We start from the raw sequence: 27,648 nt of genomic DNA on the forward strand, positions 1-27,648 counted from the left end.
CGCGTCGCAGCGCGACGCGTTGTGAGCTTGTAGATCTGCTATTTTCGACGTGTGCGACAGTGAAACGTGTCTGGGCGGAAACAATTGCTTGACAGTTTGGTTCCGCATCGACAGTTTCTCCACAATTTAGAGACAAATGTGGGCACATAATCATAAATATGATGATCCTAATATACAATTGAGAGTGGCGCGCATGCGCGACCGACACGGTACGACCGACCGTGTACCGTCTACTGTCACTACGGTCCTTTTCAACCCCAAAACAAGCCCCAAAAGAAGCGCGACCATCCGCTTACAATAAGCGGACATGGCAGTTGCCAGGTTCAGAGAAACAAGCAACCAGGTTAATGAAAACAACCGCAAAGCCAAGGCGTCCTCTAACATTAGTCAACCCAGTACAATGCTCGGTGCAGATAAACACTTGTTGAACCAAACAGTGCGTCAAATGAATGTCTATTTACTGCTAGTAAAACAGTCAAATTACAGCAGCATCTCCTTCTAGCGTTAAACTCGTGTTACTCCAGTGGTTCTCAAACTTTTTCATGTCAAGGACCCCCAAATAGACGCTTATTACCCCACGGACCCCCATTTGAAAAGATAAGCCAGGGACCCCAATAAGAGAAGGTTTTTACGGCTCTCTAGCAGTGATTCTCAACCATTTTAACTTCAAAGGACCCCCAGTTTGACATCCATTAGGCTATTGACCCCCATTTAATGGCATTTATATCTCTGGGACCCCAATTTATATTGTAAAATCAATGTTAATTTAACTCTGAGTGTCCCCAAATGGAACCAAATGGACGGGTCCATTTGGTTCCATTTGGACACTCTCAGAGTTACAGACCCATAAGGGTCCATTTGGTTCCTATCCATCATTTAGCTGGGGACCCCCTGGAACCCCCTCAAGTACCCCTGGGGGTCCCCGGACCCCACTTTGAGAACCAATGAGTTATATCACCACTTTTAACAGCCTGCTCAGGGACTACAGATGAAAGCTAGCTTCTGGCTAACTCTGGTTCATTACACGGATGTGAAAACCAACATGTTGATTAATGTGCACTGTGTCCCTGGTAAATAAATAAACATGATAGCAATACTGTTGATAATGTAATCATTTAAAACGTCACTGCCATGCAGAAGTTGTAGGCATACTTTTATAGCCGTTAGCACTGGTTAGCCTAGGTTGTTTTTAACCCAGTTTCAGAGGCTGCTTAAAGTTAGTTTTAGCAGATCTACAAGCTCAATTTTAACAGACAAGATATAACAAATGCAATGTTGATTAAAAGCTGCATTCTGCGTTGTATAATGAATTGTTATGGACAGGTCGATTGTGACATAAGTTTATGAAAACAAACCAACAGAGTCCTGGGGCCTGAAACAAACGTAACCTGGCGTTTGCACTTAATTCATTTAAGGCCCGTACATGTACATAAACGTTCAAATTTCAAATATAAAGTTCTTACCTCATGGCCACGGATGTGACAATTCTGTTCGAGCCCTCAGAAGTAACCGTATCTTCAGTATTGTTCAATAAAAAGCATTTTAATCCGATCGGTGGCCATTTTCTCAGCATGTCCGCCATGCTTTCAAATGCATTACCCATCGGTTGGTAGGTGTACTGCACTCTGATAGACTGTGCCAGCTATGAGCAAATGGCCACCGATCGGATTAAGATGCGTTTTTATTGAACAATACGGAAGATACGGCTACTTCTGAGGGCCCGTACATAATTATAACATCCGTGGCCATGGGGTAAAAACTGTGTTTGAAATCTGAACGTTCATGTAGTCCAAAAAAGGCGGAAAAAAATACAAATAAAGTAATAAAGGCGGGAAAATAAGTAATATTACTCACCTCAGACAAAAGACGACGAAATGAAAGTAGATCAGTGATATATGAACCGAAATCAAGTAGAACAGTTTCCATAGTAATCTATCATCGACCGGAGAGACCTAGTATCGAGCGACCTAGCATCCGCTGGAAACCTTGAGAAGTGAGCCGAGCTCTGCGGGAACGGTGGATTTAAGGGGCGGGACAAACCAACAAGGGCTGTGATTGGTCTGACAAGCAGACATGCGTACATGCAAGAGGGCATCCCCGGGAATGCCCTCTCACGTGTACGCAAGCACAGCCCCCCCCCGCCCACACCCACACACACACGCTGTTACACGCACGCACATGCGCACGCACCCAAACAACTCTATGACGTGCACACACAAACACGACACGAACACGACACAAGCCCCGCCCCCCTTCCCCACACACACGAACACACACACACACACACACACACACACACACACACACACACACACACACACACACACACACACACACACGCACACGCACACACACACACACACACTATTACAAGCACGCACATGCGCACGAACCAAAAATAGATACATTTGTTTTCAATGCAAACGTCATTTCACTAATTTAAAAGTTAAAGAGAAGAAGTTAGCGAAATATATAACAGCAATAATAATAATAATAATAATAATGAATATTGATAATAATAACATTATATATATTGTTTTAAATAAGAAATACATCAACTCTAAATTAGAATTAACAATGCAAGGAATAAATATAATAGCAACAGAATAAGAATAATAAAAACAACAAAGCTAAAAAAACAAAACAACTGGGGAGCAATTAATCTTTGGAATTATTCAGTAGTAGTATTATCTGATTATATGATTGAATATTATTGAATAAACACTGGTTATTGTGTTCAATCATTTTAAACAGGGCAGTCATGTTAAAAAACATCAACAGTGGTGGAACAAGTACTCAACTGTTTTGCTTAAGTAAAAGTATCAATACTGCAAAGTAAAAGTACTCTGTTATAAAAATATGTGCTGACCGATTGTGAGAGACCACTGTTGTTATCAATACTGTACAATCAATTGAAAAAATAGCATATGTGTCTACAGTGCCACAACTGTACAGTTAAGCCAGATCAAAGTGAAAGTATCAGTAGTTAAACCACTGTGCACAGTAGTTGAGATTTAGACCCAAGACCTGATCTGTGTGTGTGTGTGTGTGTGTGTGTGTGTGTGTGTGTGTGTGTGTGTGTGTGTGTACATCTCTCACAGACAGACATCTCACTCATTGTTTTTAATCAGTAATTGTGCAATAGTCTGTGTTCTTATCTCTCTCTCTCTGAGCCCCCCCCCTCTCTGAACCCCACACCTCCCATTGTTTGAACAAACCTCTAATTTGCATGTGTAAGGAACATTCCCTAGCAGAGAAAAGAGAGACGTCCAGGTATCTTAAAGGCATTTTAAGGTAAACAGTCCTCTCCCGCATTCATTGAAAAACTCCCACCAATCATTTATGTTAGGTGGGTGTATGCCTTGCCCATGTATCCAGGTATATCACCTTTTTCACCCAGTACTTCTTCACAGCTTGTTCTCAGCAACCAAAACAAAACCATCTGGAAGGAAGTGAAAATTACAGAACAGGAAGCAGTTGCTGAATATATAGAGAAAAGTGTATTGCGCCCTCTGGTGGGAACAACATGCTACAACACCTCTAAAGTTTCCAGTAGCCCTATGACTCATATGGGTATAAATGACCATAACAATGATAAGATCAGAAAATCAGAATATAGAGCTTTAACGTACGGTAGGGTTAAAACAAAAGGTTTTTTGTTAAAAGGTTAAAGCACCATATTCTGATAGTAATCATTACTATAGAGCTTTGTTCAGTTACAGGAGTCTCCATGTCTCTCCAGCTCTTTATTAAACAGAAAATACAATATCAGGTAGGTGACAAATTCAGCCAATCAGGAGAAAGTACCCATTTAATCAGCTTAATTTTTATAGCGTTCCAGTTCCAATTCTGTCTGCTCATTTCTTTGTCTCACCACTTCCAATTGTTTAATCTATATCCTGTCTTAGTTCTCCATCCTGATTGGATACAATTGGTATCCTGACCTGAACATTTCTAAGTGAATAAGTGTACATCTGGATACAGTGTCTTCATATACATTCATATTCAGATTGAAGTAATCTTTAAATATTAGTTAAAAGGTTGAAGCTCTATATAGTGATACATACTGAGATAGGATGATGCCTGTATAATCATCCTGTATAATACATGTAACAATTCAATGTCAGAGTTCAAATATAAACGCCAACACAATGAGTAGGGCACAACAGGGAATCGAACCCCATCCCAGTAAAACCAGGAGCTCCATGCCTGTGCCTTTGTTTTGTGTTTTTTTTTTTTACGCGAACGACGCGGCGCAAATGAAACGCGACGCAAAACCCCTAGCAGCAGCAAAAGGAATAAAAACATGGTTCTTACCTTGAACACCAATCTTCACTGCATAGAGGCAGCTCTTCACTGCAGCAGCAGCATAAGAGTTCTTACCTTGAACACCAATCTTCACTGCAAAGAAGCAGCTCTTCACTGAACAAGCAGCATAGTTCCTACCTTATGTCTTCTTCTGGTGAATTTTCTTCTTCGACTTTATATCCTGAAAAGACAGAGGCAAAAAAAAGTGTTCAGTTGTGTAGGCCTACATGACCATGGTCACATTTAGGAAAACATGTTTGCACCCTTGTGGATGTAGCTTTGCCAGCCCCATCCACACTTCTAATTACCAGAGGTGGAAAAATAGCTAAAATGTTACTAAGTAAAAGTATCACCAAATTGTAACCAAATGGACCCTTACTGGTCTAACTCTGATAGTGTACACATTGTAACCAAATGGACCCTTGCATTGGTTCACTGGTCTAAAAGGAATCAAATGGACCCCAACAGGTCCATTTGGTTCCAGTTGTACACTGTCAGAGTTCAATTCAATTCAATTCAATTTTATTAAAGTGTCAAATCACAACAAGTTGTCTCAAGACACTTTACATGTAGAGAAGAGACCCAACATCCCACCCTGAGCAAGCAATTTTGCGACAGTGGCAACGAAAAACTCCCTCTTAATTCAACAGGAAGAAACGTCAGGCAGACCCTAGGCTCTAGGGCGGGGGCCTTCTGCCTCGACCGTGTTGGGGGAAAGAAGAGAGAGAGAAAGGGAGAGACAGAGGAGAGACAGAAAGAGATACAGTGCAAGCAGTAACAATAACAATAATAGCAAATATAATAGTGTAAGATACTAGCATATGATAGTATAATATAGTACAGCAATAGTGTGTATGCAGTATATAATGGAATAATATAAAAATGTTTAAGATAATATAATATGCGGTATAGTGTAGTGTAGTAGAAGTCCACGGTCGTGTCCAGGTCGTGCTCCATGGAGAGAGGCCCGGTCCGGTCCGCAGTCACAGTCTTGAGCCGCAGCTGGGGGTCCGTAGTAACAGTCCATAGACTCCATGGAGAGGCCCAGGCCCGGTCCGCAGTCACAGTCTTGAGCCGCAGCTGGGGGTCCATAGTAATAGTCCATGGACCTGCGACGTGGGTGGTAGAAGAAACTCCGGGGAACGAGTCCCCGGTTGTAGAATTAGTGGCAGGCCTTACTAGAGCGTGAATCCGTACAGGGTTAATTACGATTGTACCAATGGGACACAAACCCACACAACCAAAGGGAGGACGGGAAGAGAGAGGACGAGGGGAGAGAGGAGAAAGGGGAAGGTGGGGGAGAGAGGATGACTATAGGGGGACTGAGTCTATACACTTCGGCTATAGGCTTTATCATAGAGAAAGGTTTTTAGTCTAGTTTTAAATATACAGAGTGTGTCTGCTTTACGGACTGAGACTGGGAGAAGGTTCCACAGCTGAGGTGCTTGAAACTTAAATGCTCTACCTCCTGTTCTAGTTTTTTGGGGGTTTACTGGAACCGTAAGCATTTTTTCATACTGTGGACGCAGTATGTTGAGTTGACGCAGAGTTGAAATGTAAACGTTTAAGAACCATTGGTTTAGATGACACTATAAACCATTGGAACAGAGTGTAGATTGAAAGAGTTTTCCTTCACTCTGTTATGAAATACAATTCCTCACTTCGTCCATTTCAATGTCACTAATTAACGACTAGTTCTCCAAACTGAATTATTTTAAACAAAGCTGTTAAAAGTTGGTGGTTAATAATAATCTTTAGTTACCTGCTTGCCAGTGTGAAGGGCTGGAGTTCCATCTGAACTGAACCAAACGGACACCTGGAGTCTGTCTCACACCTGAGCTCTATTTATACCCAATTAATCACTGCTCACCACGCCTAGAGCCCGCCCCCCTATATAGCTCACTGTGTTAATGTGCTCTCTACACGCTCCAAAGGTCCAAATAAGCATTTTGAAGAATTTTTGGGAAAAACCTGTTGAACACAACTATGGGGTCCCCCTGACAAAGCATCTTCTTCAGATAGGGGTCCAGAACCCGGCAAAATACACATTAATTTGGGTGTCCTTGACATGAAAATGTTATAGAACCACTAGTCTGGTAGGAAGGGGGGGGGGGGGGGGGGGGGGGGGTCACATGCCCCCGAAAGATATATATTTCTAACCTACCTTTTTAGAATCCTTAAGGTGTCTAGTTAATGAATTTTGATGTTCCCAGAGACAGTTATTGTCCATATGTTTTTTTTTTTTTTATCATATGTTGTGTCCATCCTGGATTTTCGGCTGTGAAAAATAAAAACTTCAAATCAAAATCTTCAAATCACCTCCTGAACTATACATAATACATCCGGCAGAAACGATTCACCCCATTTTATTTTCGTCTTTTCATGACAAATAGATTGATATGTAGATGCCATAGTTCCATCATGTTTAGTGCATAAAAACCCAAATCAACACAAAGAAATGTTAAAATTCGCCTAAACAAGATCACAACAACTCCTCCCCCATGCACCCTATTGATATATTTTTTCTAACATTTGCATTTTTACAATCTTCAAGATGTGTAGTAAACAAATGTTGTTGTTCCCCACTTGAAATATTGTGGGTTGGATGTTTATTCTGGCATATTGGATGCTATAGTGAATTTCCACAAATGCAAAAAAGAGAATGTAAAATTTACATAAGGTCTTAACTATACATTATTCTGAGACAAATGTCCCATTTTCTGTTTCATTTTCGCATGAGGCATTGAGGGAGATGGCTAGTGACATAACAGGAACATTTATGGAACATTAACACTAAAGGAAATGCTAAAATGTGGGCAAATCAATAGGCAGAATTGGGCCAGAGGACCTTTACCTACTAGAGAGACAGTGTAGTGTCTCAGTAAACTATAGGATCATAGAATACAGAGAGACAGTGTAGAGTCTCAGTAAACTATAGGATCATAGAATACAGAGAGACAGTGAAATCATGTCTCAGTAAACTATAGGATCATAGATGTCACGGTCCGCTCCTCGGGCCGTGTCTGGCCGCATACTCTGTCATGTTTATTTGGACCTTTTGCCCTAAGAGTGTACAAATGGAACCAAATGGACCCGTTAGAGTCCATTTGGTTCCATTTGTACACTCTCAGAGTTACAGACCCATAACGGCCCATCATTTGGTCCCTAACTATGGCATGGCCAGAATATCACTAGTGTAGTCCAAGGGGCAGACTAATGTCTCCAAGGGGCAAATAAAAAAATGCCTCCGGTGATAAACCCGCCCCACATTTGCATACTGGGCCCTGATTGGTCCCTCACAACTTCGGAGGGAGAGAAATCCAATCTCTATTGAGAGGGGCCAGACGTAATCTGCCAAGGGCATTTTTTTTTTTGCAATGGCACTATGGCAGATTCGTCTGGAACCAGGCTATAACTACCCATCATTTAGTTGTGGACCCCCTGGAACTCCCTCAAGGACCCCTGGGGGTCACCGGACCCCACTTTGAGAACCAATGATTTATGACATCAGAGATCTTCATACATGCGTATTTATGGATTTATGTATTTATGGGAAACCGCTGATCCGGCCGATTCCCCACCAGGCAACGCACTTCTTTGGCTCCTTTGGGGTACACGTGCCAGGTTTGGTTCTCGCAATACACGGGTAGTTATGTCAGTTATTATGCAATACTGTACCCGTTTCACCCGTTGTCAGTGTACTTAGGGAAACACATTGATTAACATTGCACTTGGAGGCCCGTCTATGACGTCAGCTCAAGCAGTGATCAAGTGAATGGGGAAGCCATATGTTTAAAGGGACGGCCCTGTTGAGAGCACGAGCTGAGCTGTGATTGTTACGTAAAAGCATGGCTGATTAGAAACACTTATTCAATGGCTGATTAGAAACACTTATTCAATGGGCAGTCTGACAGACAGCTGATTACAGCTGGGGTGTGTACAGTAGGCTATGACTCCCATGTCCTACGTAAACTAACGCCATCCATGCTGGATGCGAAAACGAAATAAAAACTAAATAAAAACTAAGCTACGATGACTAAAACTAAGACTAAATATATTGTCAAATATATAGTCAATCTACAAGCTCACAACGCGTCACGCTGCGACGCGTTGTGAGCTTGTAGATTGGCTATTTTCAGCATGCAACCAAGTTTAAAATCAGCCATTACGACGCCATCAAGGCACCGCCAAAATACATTTTAGTCGACTAAATCAACTGTACATTTAGTCGACTATATCTTATGATATTTAGTCGACTAAAATTAGACAAAAACTAAAACATTTCAGATGACTAAAATATGACTAAAACTACATGGAATTGTATTCAAAAGACTATGACTGAAACTAAATCAAAATTTGCTGTCAAAATCAACACTGGCCATGCCTCATTTCTTAACCACCTGAACTCTTGCCATGATGAGGGCCACTCACTCCCTCTCGCGCTATCAGCCATATATATTTTTGGCACGCTCTATAGAGCGTACCAACGCGGCGTCACCACGGGGAGCGTTGGCATTGGGCGTGGCATTGGGCAATGTTAAGTCAACCTGGTTTTTACCCCTCAAAGATGTCCGCCGCTACCAAAAGACACTTGTTGACGCCCCTTTCAGGAATTTTGGCACGCTCTATAGGCAGTGGTGGAAAGTAACTAAGTACATTTACTAGGTGCATAATGATGAGTAGCCTACTTTCAACTTTTGGTACTTTAAGTACATTGTGATACCAATTTTTGCACTTTTACTCAAGTAGGCCTACATTTTGAATTCTGGACTTTTCATTGTAACAGAGTATTTCTATATAGCCTATTGATCAGTAGCAGTATTGATACTTTTACCTAAGCAAAACATTTGAGTACTTTTTCCGCCACTGTGATGTGTTCAGTGCAGGATACCAGCGCTTACAGTCTAGTCTTATTATAGCCTGGTCCTTGAAATGAAAAACTTAACACTGTGTGTGTGTCTGCACAAACTAAAAGCCACAGCACCTGCTATGACCAGCGCCAAAAAAAAGACCTCGGCTTTCCAACAAGCTCTTCAGCGAGCCAGGCTTCAACCAAGGTCACACTTTAATAACAACACTTGACACATTGCTAATTACGGTCTAATCAACCCGTTTCTTTGCCCAATCAGCACAACACACTCATACCCTTTGACGCATGACATCCTTGAGTCAATTATTTCTATAGGCACAGTTATCAGATCATTTTGCTGTGGCGCTGTGACGCGTTGGTAGTTTATTCCTTTTTTTTAGCAAGCGAAAATTCGGCTTGTAGACTAGACCAGGGGTCTTCAACGTTTTCAGGCCAAGGACCCCCTAGATGAGAGAGAGATGAAGCAGGGACCCCCTCTATATTGTAAAAAAAATAATATAAAATCACACCCAGTGTGAAGTGGGTGGTGTGGTCACAGTGGTCATCACAGTGATGGAAGTTCACTTAAAGAAAAGTAATATTTCTGAAGTGTGTGGTGATATCTATAGTTATTAATTTCATCATGCGTCTTGTTAGCTAATCACAGTACTGGGTTAAGGGTGTGAATAGAGGTGTACAATGGTTGGTCCACAATGGGTGATTCACTTAAAAAAAAAAACATAACTGTGTTTTTTTTTTAAGTGAATAGTCCTATTTATAGGGCTATGCACATGTGTCATGTGTTTCACTAGCCAATCACAGTCCTGAATAGAGTCAGCCAATAAGGTCAGCCAATCATATTACAGCTAGTGGTCATCACAGTGATGGAAGCTCACTTAAAGAAAAGTATAGACTTGCATTGAATGTGTAGGGGTTAGGGGTGCACAATGGTGGCCAATCACGGTGCAGGGTTAGGGGGGTACAATGGTGGATAGTATAGATTTGCATTGAATTATGTAGGGGTTAGGGGTGTACAAATTGTGTTTCAGATTAAACTGTTGTTTATTTGGTCTGCTCTTTTTTCCCTCTCCACCAAACACCTCTTTGCCCAAAATAGCCGATCTACAAGCTCACAATGCCTCGCAGCGTGAGGCATTGTGAGCTTGTAGATCTGCTATTTTTTGGCTAAAGTTCTCCTCAGCATAGGGATAATAGGGTTCAAGTGGTTAAGGTAAAAAAAAATATCATATCACACAAAGATTTGGCGGACCCCTGTAGTAACTCTGAGGACCCCCTAGGGGTCCCAGACCCCCTATTGAAGACCCCTGGATTAGACCTCAAGTGACAGTTATTGTGCTGTAACTTGTGCTATAATAGCAGACATGATTAGCTCGTTTTTCCTACATCAGACAAGACTACGAATTTAACACAGTAGCCTAATAGGCAATACAGTGTCTTTTGGCTGATACAGGGTCACTTTAATTTGACTGAATGAATGCATGCATTCTTCTATACGCACAGCAGTGGTGGAAAAAGTACTCCAACTTTTTTTTTTACTTAAGTATAAAGTAACAATACCACAATACAACACAATATTGTTTTACTCTGTTACAAGTAAAAATTCGATATTCAAAATTTACTTGAATAAAGGTATAAAAGTATTGGCATCAATGTACTTAAAGTACCAAAAGTAAAAGTACTCATTATGCAGAAATGTCCCATAGAAATGTCCCTTAGAAATCTTTCGAAAATAGCATTATCTACAAGCTCACAACGGCATTGTGAGCTTGTAGATCGGCAATGTTCAAATAGCCGCAGTATAGGGCTGAAGAGGTTAACGTATGTTTTGTAATAATAATACAAATCTGCAAAGTAACTAAAGTATTCAAATAATTGTAGAGGAGTAAAACTAAGTACAGTAGCCTACAATATTTGCCTCTGAGATATAGTGGAGTAGCTTATAAAAGTAAACGTATAGAACATTGGAAATACTCCAGTAAGTAAAAATACCTAAAAAAGTACCAGTGGCGTCAGTTCAGCAAAAGCTAGGGTATGGCAGCATGCACGCGACCTCATGCACGCGCGCGCAGCGCGCGTCCATGAGGTCACCCCCGAGGGTGAGGTCACCCCCGAGGGTGACCTCCTCGCGAGGCGCGCGCGCAAATTTTTTGTGCGGTTCTGGGCGGGTTGGGTTCGTTTTTTTCCAGTTTTTGGTTACTTTATTTCGGTTTTAGGGTTAGGATTCGGGTTAGGTTAGGGTTATGTTATTTAATTCTTATTTTTGCCTGATTTTCCCGATTTATTATCAAAAAAGTACTTCTTTTTTTTTCTCCCCTGGAGCCAGGGTATGGCAGCTGCAATAGCCTGCCATACCCAATTGACGCCCCTGGGTGTGTCTTTGTAGCGTGCGTGTCGTGTGTCTTTGTAGCGTGCGTGTGGTGTGTCTTTGTAGCGTGCGTGTGGTGTGTCTTTGTAGCGTGCGTGTCGTGTGTCTTTGTAGCGTGCGTGTGGTGTGTCTTTGTAGCGTGCGTGTGGTGTGTCTTTGTAGCGTGCGTGTGGTGTGTCTTTGTAGCGTGCGTGTGGTGTGTCTTTGTAGCGTGCGTGTGGTGTGTCTTTGTAGCGTGCGTGTGGTGTGTCTTTGTAGCGTGCGTGTGGTGTGTCTTTGTAGCGTGCGTGTCGTGTGTCTTTGTAGCGTGCGTGTGGTGTGTCTTTGTAGCGTGCGTGTGGTGTGTCTTTGTAGCGTGCGTGTGGTGTGTCTTTGTAGCGTGCGTGTGGTGTGTCTTTGTAGCGTGCGTGTGGTGTGTCTTTGTAGCGTGCGTGTGGTGTGTCTTTGTAGCGTGCGTGTGGTGTGTCTTTGTAGCGTGCGTGTGGTGTGTTTTTGTAGCGTGCGTGTCGTGTGTCTTTGTAGCGTGCGTGTCGTGTGTCTTTGTAGCGTGCGTGTGGTGTGTCTTTGTAGCGTGCGTGTGGTGTGTCTTTGTAGCGTGCGTGTGGTGTGTCTTTGTAGCGTGCGTGTCGTGTGTGTCTTTGTAGCGTGCGTGTCGTGTGTCTTTGTAGCGTGCGTGTCGTGTGTCTTTGTAGCGTGCGTGTGGTGTGTCTTTGTAGCGTGCGTGTCGTGTGTGTCTTTGTAGCGTGCGTGTGTCTTTGTAGCGTGCGTGTCGTGTGTCTTTGTAGCGTGCGTGTGGTGTGTCTTTGTAGCGTGCGTGTGGTGTGTCTTTGTAGCGTGCGTGTGGTGTGTCTTTGTAGCGTGCGTGTCGTGTGTCTTTGTAGCGTGCGTGTGGTGTGTCTTTGTAGCGTGCGTGTGGTGTGTCTTTGTAGCGTGCGTGTGGTGTGTCTTTGTAGCGTGCGTGTCGTGTGTCTTTGTAGCATGCGTGTGGTGTGTCTTTGTAGCGTGCGTGTCGTGTGTCTTTGTAGCGTGCGTGTGGTGTGTCTTTGTAGCGTGCGTGTGGTGTGTCTTTGTAGCGTGCGTGTCGTGTGTCTTTGTAGCGTGCGTGTGGTGTGTCTTTGTAGCGTGCGTGTGGTGTGTCTTTGTAGCGTGCGTGTGGTGTGTCTTTGTAGCGTGCGTGTGGTGTGTCTTTGTAGCGTGCGTGTGGTGTGTCTTTGTAGCGTGCGTGTGGTGTGTCTTTGTAGCGTGCGTGTGGTGTGTCTTTGTAGCGTGCGTGTGGTGTGTCTTTGTAGCGTGCGTGTGGTGTGTCTTTGTAGCGTGCGTGTGGTGTGTCTTTGTAGCGTGCGTGTGGTGTGTCTTTGTAGCGTGCTTGTCGTGTGTCTTTGTAGCGTGCGTGTCGTGTGTCTTTGTAGCGTGCGTGTCGTGTGTCTTTGTAGCGTGCGTGTGGTGTGTCTTTGTAGCGTGCGTGTCGTGTGTCTTTGTAGCGTGCGTGTGGTGTGTCTTTGTAGCGTGCGTGTGGTGTGTCTTTGTAGCGTGCGTGTCGTGTGTCTTTGTAGCGTGCGTGTGGTGTGTCTTTGTAGCGTGCGTGTGGTGTGTCTTTGTAGCGTGCGTGTGGTGTGTCTTTGTAGCGTGCGTGTGGTGTGTCTTTGTAGCGTGCGTGTGGTGTGTCTTTGTAGCGTGCGTGTCGTGTGTCTCTGTAGCGTGCGTGTCGTGTGTCTTTGTAGCGTGCGTGTGGTGTGTCTTTGTAGCGTGCGTGTGGTGTGTCTTTGTAGCGTGCGTGTCGTGTGTCTTTGTAGCGTGCGTGTGGTGTGTCTTTGTAGCGTGCGTGTCGTGTGTCTTTGTAGCGTGCGTGTGGTGTGTCTTTGTAGCGTGCGTGTGGTGTGTCTTTGTAGCGTGCGTGTGGTGTGTCTTTGTAGCGTGCGTGTGGTGTGTCTTTGTAGCGTGCGTGTGGTGTGTCTTTGTAGCGTGCGTGTGGTGTGTCTTTGTAGCGTGCGTTTGGTGTGTCTTTGTAGCGTGCGTGTGGTGTGTCTTTGTAGCGTGCGTGTGGTGTGTCTTTGTAGCGTGCGTGTGGTGTGTCTTTGTAGCGTGAGTGTGGTGTGTCTTTGTAGCGTGCGTGTGATGTGTATTTGGAGCGTGCGTGGGGTGTGTATTTGGAGCGTGCGTGGGGTGTGTATTTGGAGCGTGCGTGGGGTGTGTATTTGGAGCGTGCGTGGGGTGTGTATTTGGAGCGTGCGTGGGGTGTGTATTTGGAGCGTGCGTGGGGTGTGTATTTGGAGCGTGCGTGGGGTGTGTATTTGGAGCGTGCGTGGGGTGTGTATTTGGAGCGTGCGTGGGGTGTGTATTTGGAGCGTGCGTGGGGTGTGTATTTGGAGCGTGCGTGCGGTGTGTATTTGGAGCGTGCGTGGGGTGTGTATTTGGAGCTTGCGTGGGGTGTGTATTTGGAGCGTGCGTGGGGTGTGTATTTGGAGCGTGCGTGGGGTGTGTATTTGGAGCGTGCGTGGGGTGTGTATTTGGAGCGTGCGTGGGGTGTGTATTTGGAGCGTGCGTGGGGTGTGTAATTGGAGCGTGCGTGGGGTGTGTATTTGGAGCGTGCGTGGGGTGTGTATTTGGAGCGTGCGTGGGGTGTGTATTTGGAGCGTGCGTGGGGTGTGTATTTGGAGCGTGCGTGGGGTGGGTATTTGGAGCGTGCGTGGGGTGGGTATTTGGAGCGTGCGTGGGGTGGGTATTTGGAGCGTGCGTGGGGTGGGTATTTGGAGCGTGCGTGGGGTGGGTATTTGGAGCGTGCGTGGGGTGGGTATTTGGAGCGTGCGTGGGGTGGGTATTTAGAGCGTGCGTGGTGGGGTGGGTATTTGGAGCGAGCGTGGGGTGGGTATTTGGAGCGTGCGTGGGGTGGGTATTTGGAGCGTGCGTGGGGTGGGTATTTGGAGCGTGCGTGGGGTGGGTATTTGGAGCGTGCGTGGGGTGGGTATTTGGAGCGTGCGTGGGGTGGGTATTTGGAGCGTGCGTGGGGTGGGTATTTGGAGCGTGCGTGGGGTGGGTATTTGGAGCGTGCGTGGGGTGGGTATTTGGAGCGTGCGTGGGGTGGGTATTTGGAGCGTGCGTGGGGTGGGTATTTGGAGCGTGCGTGGGTTGGGTATTTGGAGCGTGCGTGGGGTGGGTATTTGGAGCGTGCGTGGGGTGGGTATTTGGAGCGTGCGTGGGGTGGGTATTTGGAGCGTGCGTGGGGTGGGTATTTGGAGCGTGCGTGGGGTGGGTATTTGGAGCGTGCGTGGGGTGGGTATTTGGAGCGTGCGTGGGGTGGGTATTTGGAGCGTGCGTGGGGTGGGTATTTGGAGCGTGCGTGGGGTGGGTATTTGGAGCGTGCGTGGGGTGGGTATTTGGAGCGTGCGTGGGGTGGGTATTTGGAGCGTGCGTGGGGTGGGTATTTGGAGCGTGCGTGGGGTGGGTATTTGGAGCGTGCGTGGGGTGGGTATTTGGAGCGTGCGTGGGGTGGGTATTTGGAGCGTGCGTGGGGTGGGTATTTGGAGCGTGCGTGGGGTAGGTATTTGGAGCGTGCGTGGGGTGGGTATTTGGAGCGTGCGTGGGGTGGGTATTTGGAGCGTGCGTGGGGTGGGTATTTGGAGCGTGCGTGGGGTGGGTATTTGGAGCGTGCGTGGGGTGGGTATTTGGAGCGTGCGTGGGGTGGGTATTTGGAGCGTGCGTGGGGTGGGTATTTGGAGCGTGCGTGGGGTGGGTATTTGGAGCGTGCGTGGGGTGTGTATTTGGAGCGTGCGTGGGGTGTGTATTTGGAGCGTGCGTGGGGTGTGTATTTGGAGCGTGCGTGGGGTGTGTATTTGGAGCGTGCGTGGGGTGGGTATTTGGAGCGTGCGTGGGGTGGGTATTTGGAGCGTGCGTGGGGTGGGTATTTGGAGCGTGCGTGGGTATTTGGAGCGTGCGTGGGGTGGGTATTTGGAGCGTGCGTGGGGTGGGTATTTGGAGCGTGCGTGGGGTGGGTATTTGGAGCGTGCGTGGGGTGGGTATTTGGAGCGTGCGTGGGGTGGGTATTTGGAGCGTGCGTGGGGTGGGTATTTGGAGCGTACGTGGGGTGGGTATTTGGAGCGTGCGTGGGGTGGGTATTTGGAGCATGCGTGGGGTGGGTATTTGGAGCGTGCGTGGGGTGGGTATTTGGAGCGTGCGTGGGGTGGGTATTTGGAGCGTGCGTGGGGTGGGTATTTGGAGCGTGCGTGGGGTGGGTATTTGGAGCGTGCGTGGGGTGGGTATTTGGAGCGTGCGTGGGGTGGGTATTTGGAGCGTGCGTGGGGTGGGTATTTGGGGCGTGCGTGGGGTGGGTATTTGGGGCGTGCGTGGGGTGGGTATTTGGGGCGTGCGTGGGTATTTGGGGCGTGCGTGGGGTGGGTATTTGGGGCGTGCGTGGGGTGGGTATTTGGGGCGTGCGTGGGGTGGGTATTTCGGGCGTGCGTGGGGTGGGTATTTCGGGCGTGCGTGGGGTGGGTATTTGGGGCGTGCGTGGGGTGGGTATTTGGGGCGTGCGTGGGGTGGGTATTTGGGGCGTGCGTGGGGTGGGTATTTGGGGCGTGCGTGCGTGGGGTGGGTATTTGGGGCGTGCGTGGGGTGGGTATTTGGGGCGTGCGTGGGGTGGGTATTTGGGGCGTGCGTGGGGTGGGTATTTGGGGCGTGCGTGGGGTGGGTATTTGGGGCGTGCGTGGAGTGGGCATTTGGGGCGTGCGTGGGGTGGGTATTTGGGGCGTGCGTGGGGTGGGTATTTGGGGCGTGCGTGGGGTGGGTATTTGGAGCGTGCGTGGGGTGGGTATTTGGGGCGTGCGTGGGGTGGGTATTTGGGGCGTGCGTGGGGTGGGTATTTGGGGCGTGCGTGGGGTGGGTATTTGGGGCGTGCGTGGGGTGGGTATTTGGGGCGTGCGTGGGGTGGGTATTTGGGGCGTGCGTGCGTGGGGTGGGTATTTGGGGCGTGCGTGGGGTGGGTATTTGGGGCGTGCGTGCGTGGGGTGGGTATTTGGGGCGTGCGTGGGGTGGGTATTTGGGGCGTGCGTGGGGTGGGTATTTGGGGCGTGCGTGGGGTGCCCTGCAAGCGAGCCCCTGTGGGGCCCATGCAGGCTATGTGTGGGCAGTGAGGGCTATGCCAAGCCCGCACCAAGCCTGCACAGGCCCATCGCGGGTTTGCCCAGGTGATGCCCACAGCTGTGGTCTCACCGTGGGCTTGCTGTGGGCAGCCCACACTTGGGGCTGAGCTGGGGCTAGCCCATAGTGGGCCAGTGTGGGTCTGTCCGTTCAGGGCCAAGAGCAGATTTGTACCTTTGGGCCCCATGCGTTTTTAGTGTGGGCAGCCCATATTACATTCCCACATCATTTGCCGCTCTTTTCTTGAACTTGGAACTATTTTTTGAGTGGTGCCGAAGGCAACCACTCCTATATCTGGCTTTGTCTGTGTGTCCGTATGTATGTATGTATGTCTGTATGTCCGTGTGTCCACCAAGCTAACATTGGTCAAGCATCACGTGACACGTGACAATATGTTGAAAGGGTGTGCTTTGATTGGCTAGCGAGATGCATGACGAAATAGAGTTTACATGTTTCAAAGTGACATCAGTGCCATCAGCCAAGCTAACGTTGGACATGTTAGCTTGGCTGATTGAACATGTTAGCCAAGCTAAGCAAGGCACCACTCACTTCACACAGGGTGTGATTTTTTTCTAGAACACAGCATATCACTCCACTTTCTACAACATTGCACTGTGTAGACTAGAGCCTGGAGCCTCACATATCACTCCGCCTGTCTGTCTGAATCTACATGCAGCCACTCATCCTAGTCTTCTAACCCTGCTGAAAAAAACAGCACAAACCAGCTTATGATGGTTGCTGGTTTTAGCTGGTTTTAGCTGGTATTAGCTGGTCTTGGCTGGTCTTAAGCTGGTTTAGATGGTATACCAGGCTGGACAAGCTGGCCAGGCTGGTCAGGCTGGTGTGTCAGTGTAATTGGTTAGCTGGGCACTAAGCTGGATTCTGCTGGTCTTTGCTGGTCAGCCAGCTGGCTGGCTGGACTGACCAGCAAAGCCAAGCTGGTAGCTGGTCTTTGCTGGTCAAATGGGTGGACTGACCAGCAAAGACCAGCTTACCAGCTAGACTTAGCTGGTCAGATGGCTGGACACTGGACAGACCAGCAAAGACCAGCTTAGCAGCTGGACTTAGCTGGTCAGATGGCTGGACACTGGACAGACCAGCAAAGACCAGCTTAGCAGCTGGACTTAGCTGGTCAGATGGCTGGACACTGGACAGACCAGCTTAGCAGCTGGTCAAGTTTGGTTAGATCAGTGATTCTCACCATGTGGGTCGAGACCCCCAGGGGGATCCCCACATGATTTGGGGTGGTCCCCAGATGATAGTGAAGTGACAATTTAAGGACCTTTAAGACCTTTTTAATACCTTAAAAAAATGAACATTACTGCATCAAAAGTAATCAACAAACGTTATACTATAGAAAATGGTCAAACATTGGCCAAATTGTCAAATAATATCAGAAAGAGGCAAACATTTTGAAAATAGCAGATCTACAAGCTTGAAGATCTGCTATTTTCACAATAAAGTCTAAACTAAACGTAATGCATCAACTCCTACATTCCAAGTGCTTAGTTATCAGGGTGGGGGGTCCCCAGTTCAAATATGATTATTTTGGGGGGTCGCAGCCTGAAAGGGTTGAGAACCACTGGGTTAGATCACTGTTTCCCAAACAGTGGGTGGGGACCCATTTGTGGGTCATGGACCCATTTTTATGGGTCACGAGGAAAGATCCCTTTTTTCCGTTTCCTACAAAAATATATTATATTATTATTTCAAAAATCTAAAATCTTCCAAGCAATTTCAAAAATCTAAAATCTTCATCAATAAAAATACTAAAATCAAAAATGTATCAAAATAATTTCATTAATACATAAAAAATCGACGAAATTCCATCAATTAATAAAAAAAAACGCCTCGAAAATAGCAGATCTACAAGCCCGGGACGCGTGGTGAGCTTTCAGATCTACTATTTTAACTAGTTTGGATCCCGGGGAGTCATCATACCTGCCAACATTAGACTGTGAAGATTTTCTTCCATTACAATTGCCCCCCCCCCCCCCCCAGTATATATACAGTATATATTATTATATATTTTTAAATTTAATTTTACATTTCTTGTCCTTTTCTTGTGATGTGACATAAATAATATATTGAATAATAATAATAATTATTATTATTACACTTATTATTATTATTATTATTTTTATATTAATTATAATAATAATAATTATTATTATTATTGTTATTATGACAACATGCATCCAATAACTTATTTACTTCATATGGCAACTTCCTGAATGCCAAAACAGACCGGTGCTATGGTTACAAAAATGAACAGATCTACAGATCTACATCTGGTCGCCATTCAACGCGTTGTGAGCTTGTAGATCTGTTGTTGTTTTTTACACGCAATGCATTCTGGGTTGTGAACCGTGTTGCCATATCTGCTTATTATAAGCGACTTTGGGCTTGTTTTTCTGTGAAGTTGCTTGTAGTTATTTGGGCTTGCTTCCATTTTTTATTTATTGTTTAAACCAGTTCTCAAACATCTGCATGTCAAGGATGCCCAAATTAATGCATTTTCCGCAGACCCCCATCTGTTTCAAATAATATTACAAATATATTTAACTTTTTCTTTTTGAAAATAGCAGACCTACAAGCTCACAACGTGTTGCAAATGCGACGCACTGTGAGCTTGTAGATCGGCTATTTTCAAATAGCCAATGCAGGGTTAAGGCTTATTTTCATATACCTGGCTGCTTATTTCTCTCACAGAATCTGGCAACAGTGACTCGAGCGGGGAGAATGAAACGCTCGAGCCACTCGAGCTGCGCTCACTTCTAAATACAGTTAGACAAATTGCGTTACTTTGGTTTCATTCAAATAATTATTAACCGACTTCAGAGAAGATAAAAGAAAGAAGAAGAAGAAGCAGACATTTTAGGTGAGTGTTGACACACAGAAATACTATTTATGTAGACTTTAGCCTACTACTGTTACTGTAGGCTATTGATAACAACTGTTGTCTGGAGTCACCACCCAACTCTATGATCACGACACGTTGTTTAGCGATTTCATTTGTCTCGATAAAGGGATTTTATGACAATAATTTCAAGAAATGATAGCGGGATATACAATATAATTTATAATATAGGCTACTACTAGCCTACTGCTTGCCTATAAGGTGAGTTTTTAATTATTAATAATTATGTTTAACAGCAAATTTGTTATAGTTTAAGTGTGATGTTGTGTTGGGGTTGTATTTGAGTACATTTAGCAAATTCAGATATCATTTCAGTAGAATAGTATAGGCTAATGTTTAGCTAATGTGTCTAACACACACACACACACACACACACACACACACACACACACACACACACACACACACACACACACACACACACACACACACACACTCTCTGTGTGTGTGAGAAAGAGCACAAATAAAATGAAAACTTAGACAGAGGTCTTCAACAGGGGGTCCGCGACCCCTAGAGGGTCCGCGGAGGTACTGCAGGGGTCCGCGACCCCTAGGGGGTCCACGGAGGTACTGCAGGGGTCCGCGACCCCAAGGGGGTCCACGGAGGTACTGCAGGGGTCCGCGAAATTGTTGCTTGATTACACAATTAGACCTTTTTTTTCCCAAAAATGTCAATTTTTCTTTAAATATTTTTTTTAATATTTTCCATATTTATGTTTAAAATAAATTATGATTCTATCTATTTTGAATAGCTTGTATACATTTGTGCAATTGACAGATTGTTGATAGTATTCACATTGGGTACATAGCCACCCTACTCACTGTACCTTGTACATGTATGTTTGAATTAAAAGCATGAATATATTAATCTATCTATTATTTTAATTGCTTAGTATTGAATGCACAATAACATGGTATGTTTATACACATGAATCACAATTTTATAGGCCTACATAATTATACAATATTTGTATATAAAACATTTTAAAAACGTTGAAGACCCCTGCCTTAGCTTGTTGTTGATATATTGACAAAATGCACATGGTCTGAATGCATGGATATAATGCTTGACATTTGAGAGCCACTGTTGTAGATCCTTCAATGCTCAATAAATCCATCATTTGTGCACAGGGAGTCTTATTTGACCACCGCCTGTATGTGAGAGACTGCATTGTTGACCACCTTGAGTCGTCCGCCCGTCCGTCTGTCTGTCTGTCTGGTGTCCAAACTGTCAGCAGGTAAGATTGGTATAGCTTCGGTCTAGGCACTTTAACCTCATATACATTGGCTATTTGAAAAGGGGCTTGTAGATCGGCTCTTTTAAAACAAACGCTTGAAAAAAAAATACACAGCCCAGCCCCATACCCTCCATAACTCCATAGGCTTGCAGCCTAATTCATACATTGACATGATGGTGTATTGAAATTAGTTTGGGCAGATAGGCTATTTCTCAGCAGAATGTGTAAGAATTCCTAACTGAAAGAAATGCCATTTCTATAGAGCAGGGGTTCCCAAACTGTGGTGCGCGCACCCCAGGGGGTGCGTGACCTGCCATCTAGGCAAACCAACCTAATTGGTTTGCCTAGATGACGCCCCGGGGGGTGCGTCATCTAGGTCAGGATGTAATAAGGGGTGCACAGCTAAATAAGTTTGGGAACCGCTGCTATAGAGCACCGAAGTCCTGACGTCACTGCCAGTAGAGGGCGCATGATTCCGCAGGTTCATGGCTTTACTTTTTGTATTGATATCTTCATTGGGGAATCTTAGATCGCTTCATATAAGAACTGTGTTCCAAAAATAAACACACCACCCTGGTGTTTTTACTCATATGGATATGAAGCATTGACTGAAGGTGTAAATGTACACATTTACCCAAAGAGTCACACAATATAAACACTAGAAACGAGTCAAACAACCCAAAGACTACATTTCCCATGAACGCGGCTGCTGTGGGGACAGTGATTTCAGACCCGGAAGTAGTAGTTCTTAAGACTTTTAAGGCAGAATTAAAGGTAGGGTAAGTGATATTTTTTGGTTAAAACAAAAAGTATTTTGTTAAAAGGTTAAATCACTATATTCTGATAGTAATCATTGCTATAGAGTGTTTGTTCAGTAACAGGAGTCTCCCCGTCTCTCCAGCTCTTTAATAAACAGAAAATACATTTTTAGGTAGGTTTCAAAATCTCAGCCAATCAGGAGAAAGTACCCATTTTTAAGCTTCATTTTTATAGTGTTCCAGTTCCATTTTTTTCTGCTCATTTCTTGTCATCACTTCAAATTTCACTTGTTTAATCTATATCCTGATTGAGTTCTCTATCCTGATTGGAAAAAAATGGAAATGAAACTAAAACTGAGACGAAAATGTATTTTGTGTTTAATAAAGAGCTGGAGAGACAAGGAGATTCCTTTAACTGAACAAACACTCTATAGCAATGAGTACTATCAGAATATAGAGCTATTTAACACTTATTTCAACCAAAGAAAATCACTTACCCTACCTTTAATTCCATTTTCGGCAGAAACAGGCTGTATCAAATATGAATGAATATCATAAACGATGCAGAGCCACCCCCTGACAAAAACGCCAGGGTGGTGTGTTTATGTTTGGAACACAGTTCTTATATGACGTGATCTAAGATTCCCAAATGGGGATTTCAACATAAAAAATAAAGCCACGAACCCTGGAACAGCGCCCTCTACTGGCCCTCTACTGGCAGTGACGTCAGACTTCGGTGCTCTATTAAACAAAATTGTAAAGACGTTTTCACACCTGGTTACGTTTGACTACACAGCCATTTGAAGAAAGATAATTTATTGGACTGTAAATATAATAGCAACGCAGTGCATGCATACAGTACAGATGAGTGATTTACATTTGACAAACGGCTATTGATGTCGCACTGTAGTTAAATTAAATAGTTGTAATGTGATGCATTTGTATGTGATTTAATCATGGTCCAAAGGTACAGTATGACAGGAGATGCAGTCGACCCTAAAGTATTTTCATATTTTCTTATATGTCCCTCTTTGAAAAATATGTTTGGACACCCGCTGACATACACCATCATTTGCCCACAGGGAGTGTGAGCCACCTTCCACCTGCAAGCTGTCCTTCACCTGTGGCCGTACCCCCTGCTGTGAGACGCTCTCTATCAGCAGCAGGTATGTTTGATAACACCAATAGATACATAGGGAGATCATGGACAGGAATGCCCACACACGTCACATCTGGATTTAGCATGGTTTATGTATGTTTATGTCTGCAAACAAAGTGTTAGATTTTTTCAGGACTACCATAATGTTGAATGAATCACTTGGAGTAGCTTCCCACACAACACGCTTTAACAGGTAACCTAAGAATGGCAGCTTCCATTGTAAAATCTGTAGTTAGCAAGTAACCCAAATGGACTATTTGTGTCCATTGGATTATACTAGTTAAATTAACAGAGGGTTTACATGTTGTATGACGAAGTAGAGCTTTCATTTACAAAAACGGAACAAAAAAAGATTAAAGGATGTTGATACAAGGTTTCTGCCCGACAGCAACGAATAAGAAATTGCTTCCTACACAAATTATTGTTTCATATAAGCCTATTTGTTTTTATGTTTCAGAGGCTGTAAGAAAGTAACGCATTCATCCAAGTCCTCAGGATTCCGATGTTGAGAAGGAGATTAGGGTGTGGCTGCGTAATTCAAGTGACAGAGCGGGTGGACAAAAGGAGCCCTATCACAGTCTGCCAGCTAGCAGTGAGGCCCCAGTGGAAGAGTAAGCTTTGACAATGAATACTTAGGTAAAAGTATAAATATGTTAGAGTGTGTGTGTGTACACACGCACGCACGCACACACACACACACACACACACACACACACACACACACACACACACACACACACACACACACACACACACACACACACACACACACACACACACACACACACATACACACACACACACACACACACTCTGCTTGCACATACAGTGTACATACAATGTTACAGCCTTATTCAAAAATGTTACTCAACATTCTCCAGACTATACCCCATAATGACAAAATAAAATAGATGTCTAAGATGTTATGGCAAATGAATAAAACATAATCACATCCAGTGTGAAGTGAGCGGTGATATTTATGAGTTATTCATTTCATCATGCATCTTGCTAGCCAATCACAGCACTTCACACTGGGTGTGAAGATTATCAGCCTATGGGCGCGTTTTCCACAGCATGGCGTCACAGCGAAAGACACATTTTCACGACTGAAAACAAATTTCACCACGGATGGGTCCTAAACCCTCTTATAGGAGCGGTTGCACCTCTAAAAAAAAAAAAGACAAAATCACATGTGCATAAGTATTCACACCCTTTGCTATGACACTCAAAGTTAAGCTGCCTATGGTAAATAAAATTGATCTGACACACGGAAGGCACACACATGTCTCTATCAGGTCCCACAGTTAACTGTGAATGTCGGAAAATAATCAAAAACATATGTTTTTATTTTGTCATTATGGGGTATAGTGTGGAGAATTTTGAGTAAAACAATTAATTTCATCAATTTTTGAATCTCAAGGCACTGTATGTATATATGTATGCACACACACACACACACACACACACACACACACACACACACACACACACACACACACACACACACATAAAATATTTATTTTTATATATTTCCAGATGAATTCAGCCATGAGAAAGGACTGGGCAGGTCGTGAGGAGTACAAGAAGAAACATTGTGGAATTCCTGTCAGTTTTGCAGAATTTACTCAAGAATCAAGTCTCAAGGCTGGCCGGTGGTATAGGGGACTCGCCGTTGACAGGTGACTGGAGGTTGGGGAGTGGGTGACAGACTTAAAATAAAAACATAGTTAGTGGTGAGTTATGTGCTGAAAAGGGGCAAGAATGATGCCCTGATCTCACCAGGAGTGATGGTAGTCTACCCAGAACTCCTTAGGTAGGGGGGAAAGGACTTGTGGATTGCACAGTATGTACAAACAAATGGTTACTTTGCTATTCTGAACCTGAACAGAGTTATTTGATTTTATCGTTGTGTATGTGTCATGCTGTCTGTGATATGGACCTTGAGTCTGAAATAAAGATTGAATTGAATTGAATTATTTGTATGTTACTTGAAATGAATAGCAGGTGAACAGAGAGGTGCAGCATGCCTATCCAGTATATGTTCAGTGACCACTGGTGTAATCTGTTTTATAGTTGATTCATAATATGCCCACTTTGCTAAGTCTACCAATGTAGCCTTACCTAAAAAAAAAGCCAAGTCTGCCTTGGGCCATGTTATCTGCTGAGATGTTGGTGAAGTATGCTACATCGTAACTGCACTGATGGAGTGGAACTGTGATACATTGCCATCCATAGTGGGGGTAGTGTTGTAAAATTGTAAAAAATGTCTCCTTTAAGAGGAGTCTGTGACAATAGAATTTGGTTGGGGTGAGAGAAGGATGCTGGGAGAGAGATGGGTTATTGTATGTTGTATGTATTGTGTATTATGTATGTATGTATGTTGTGTGCATTTGTCTATTGTATAGTAAGTTGAGGAAGTGAAGTGAACTTGAAACGTGTTTGATGTTGCTGGAGTTATAATAAACTAACAGTGCCTGAAGAAAAGAGACCGTTCATTCACCATTGTGCAACAGGGAAATAGTAATAAAAGATACAAGTGGGTTCTACCCCAAAGTTAATAGGCGGAGACCGACGCAAGTATTAATTTCGGCTGTGGAATTGAACTTGATTCAGTTCCCCCTTAGTCTGGAGACTAAGACAGGAAAGGTTACACTGGTTTTATATTTGCCAATGTTGTATATTTGTTCTGTATTATATTTAATCATTGATTTGAATCCCTTTGACTATTTGGAGTTTGGATTTTGTGTGTGAGCTGACTTTGAATACGTATACATTTGTGATTTTTTTTTCTTTTTGTAAGTCCACACAAGTGTGTTTTGATTTGTTGTAAACAAAAGCCGAAAATAAACCATTCAATGAACAACTATTGTATTTTTTCTTTACAATACAGATCTTAGTTTAGTACATTTTAGATTAATAGAATATAGTTATTTTGAGGTTATAGTTTAATAGGGCTTCCGGAGGGCTAAGTGAGGGCTGCTTATTCATAGCCCCAAGTGGGCCAATGCGGGGCAACTGTAGGCATGTGAGGGCTAAGTGAGGGCTGCCCATGCAGGGCCAGCACTTAGGGGCCCACACTTTGCCAATGAGCAAGCCCCCTGGGGCCCTGTGTGGGCAGCCCACGGTGGGCCCTTAAGCCAGCCCTAAGTGGCCCCTTACGGGCCCCGTGCAGGCTCGCTTGCAGGGGTGGGTATTTGGGGCGTGCGTGGGGTGGGTATTTGGGGCGTGCGTGCGTGGGGTGGGTATTTGGGGCGTGCGTGGGGTGGGTATTTGGGGCGTGCGTGGGGTGGGTATTTGGGGCGTGCGTGGGTAGGGTATTTGGGGCGTGCGTGGGGTGGGTATTTGGAGCGTGCGTGGGGTGGGTATTTGGGGCGTGCGTGGGGTGGGTATTTGGGGCGTGCATGGGGTGGGTATTTGGGGCGTGCGTGGGGTGGGTATTTGGGGCGTGCGTGGGGTGGGTATTTGGAGCGTGCGTGGGGTGGGTATTTGGGGCGTGCGTGGGGTGGGTATTTGGGGCGTGCGTGGGGTGGGTATTTGGGGCGTGCGTGGGGTGGGTATTTGGGGCGTGCGTGGGGTGGGTATTTGGGGCGTGCGTGGGGTGGGTATTTGGGGCGTGCGTGGGGTGGGTATTTGGGGCGTGCGTGGGGTGGGTATTTGGGGCGTGCGGTGGGTGGGTATTTGGGGCGTGCGTGGGGTGGGTATTTGGGGCGTGCGTGGGGTGGGTATTTGGGGCGTGCGTGGGGTGGGTATTTGGGGCGTGCGTGGGGTGGGTATTTGGGGCGTGCGTGGGGTGGGTATTTGGGGCGTGCGTGGGGTGGGTATTTGGGGCGTGCGTGGGGTGGGTATTTGGGGCGTGCGTGGGGTGGGTATTTGGGGCGTGCGTGGGGTGGGTATTTGGGGCGTGCGTGGGGTGGGTATTTGGGGCGTGCGTGGGGTGGGTATTTGGAGCGTGCGTGGGGTGGGTATTTGGGGCGTGCGTGGGGTGGGTATTTGGGGCGTGCGTGGGGTGGGTATTTGGGGCGTGCGTGGGGTGGGTATTTGGGGCGTGCGTGGGGTGGGTATTTGGGGCGTGCGTGGGGTGGGTATTTGGGGCGTGCGTGGGGTGGGTATTTGGGGCGTGCGTGGGGTGGGTATTTGGGGCGTGCGTGGGGTGGGTATTTGGGGCGTGCGGTATTTGGGGCGTGCGTGGGGTGGGTATTTGGGGCGTGCGTGCGTGGGGTGGGTATTTGGGGCGTGCGTGGGGTGGGTATTTGGGGCGTGCGTGGGGTGGGTATTTGGGGCGTGCGTGGGGTGGGTATTTGGGGCGTGCGTGGGGTGGGTATTTGGGGCGTGCGTGGGGTGGGTATTTGGGGCGTGCGTGGGGTGGGTATTTGGGGCGTGCGTGGGGTGGGTATTTGGAGCGTGCGTGGGGTGGGTATTTGGGGCGTGCGTGGGGTGGGTATTTGGGGCGTGCGTGGGGTGGGTATTTGGGGCGTGCGTGGGGTGGGTATTTGGGGCGTGCGTGGGGTGGGTATTTGGGGCGTGCGTGCGTGGGGTGGGTATTTGGGGCGTGCGTGGGGTGGGTATTTGGGGCGTGCGTGGGGTGGGTATTTGGGGCGTGCGTGGGGTGGGTATTTGGGGCGTGCGTGGGGTGGGTATTTGGGGCGTGCGTGGGGTGGGTATTTGGGGCGTGCGTGGGGTGGGTATTTGGGGCGTGCGTGGGGTGGGTATTTGGGGCGTGCGTGGGGTGGGTATTTGGGGCGTGCGTGGGGTGGGTATTTGGGGCGTGCGTGGGGTGGGTATTTGGGGCGTGCGTGGGGTGGGTATTTGGGGCGTGCGTGGGGTGGGTATTTGGGGCGTGCGTGGGGTGGGTATTTGGGGCGTGCGTGGGGTGGGTATTTGGGGCGTGCGTGGGGTG

The 27,648-nt window shown here is 45.9% G+C and overlaps 1 long non-coding RNA gene across 1 annotated transcript; it reads left to right on the forward strand.

Moving 5' to 3' along the window:
* Positions 1–19,442: 19,442 nt before the first annotated feature.
* LOC311064127 lies at positions 19,443–23,356 on the forward strand. Its single transcript, XR_014602680.1, has 4 exons — positions 19,443–19,557; positions 20,728–20,834; positions 22,675–22,758; positions 23,209–23,356. It is a non-coding gene; the product is annotated as an uncharacterized lncRNA (long non-coding RNA).
* The last annotated feature ends 4,292 nt before the right edge of the window (positions 23,357–27,648 follow it).

Source organism: Gymnoscopelus microlampas (assembly GCF_963454915.1).
Source record: "Gymnoscopelus microlampas genome assembly, chromosome: 17".
Taxonomy (NCBI): Eukaryota; Metazoa; Chordata; class Actinopteri; order Myctophiformes; family Myctophidae; genus Gymnoscopelus; species Gymnoscopelus microlampas.